The following is a 356-nucleotide window of genomic DNA, read 5'->3' as shown; positions in this document are numbered from 1 at the left end:
GCTCTCATTCATATGTGGGATATAATGATCACCATAATTTGATGAACAAGAATAGACCCAGAGACGAATGGCTGGGGGAGGGTGGGGCGGGGGGCGTAGAGAGCAACCGAAGGACTTGTACGCATGCATGTTAGCGTGACCAAGGGACACAACACTGGGGCGGTGGGGGCTTGCCCTCAGGGGTGGGAATGGCTGGGGGGGTGTCCACTTGGGGAAAAAGGAGACATATGTAAAACTTTAGACAATAAAAAAATAAAAAATGAATTTATTGAGGTGACATTAGTTTAAAAAAATTATCCAGGTTTCAGGTATATAATTCTACACTGTCTTCCTTTTTACAAAAAAAAAAAAAAATT

The 356-nt window shown here is 42.7% G+C and overlaps 1 protein-coding gene across 1 annotated transcript in view; it reads right to left on the bottom strand.

The window, feature by feature from the left end:
• Nucleotides 1-356, bottom strand: part of CAMSAP2 (calmodulin regulated spectrin associated protein family member 2) — a 29,877-nt gene that overhangs the window by 20,253 nt on the left and 9,268 nt on the right.

The sequence above is a fragment of the Myotis davidii genome, unplaced genomic scaffold, assembly GCF_000327345.1.
Source record: "Myotis davidii unplaced genomic scaffold, ASM32734v1 scaffold685, whole genome shotgun sequence".
NCBI lineage: Eukaryota > Metazoa > Chordata > Mammalia > Chiroptera > Vespertilionidae > Myotis > Myotis davidii.
Note: the sequence above shows the minus strand (reverse complement) of the source record. Positions and strands in the feature narration are given on the sequence as shown.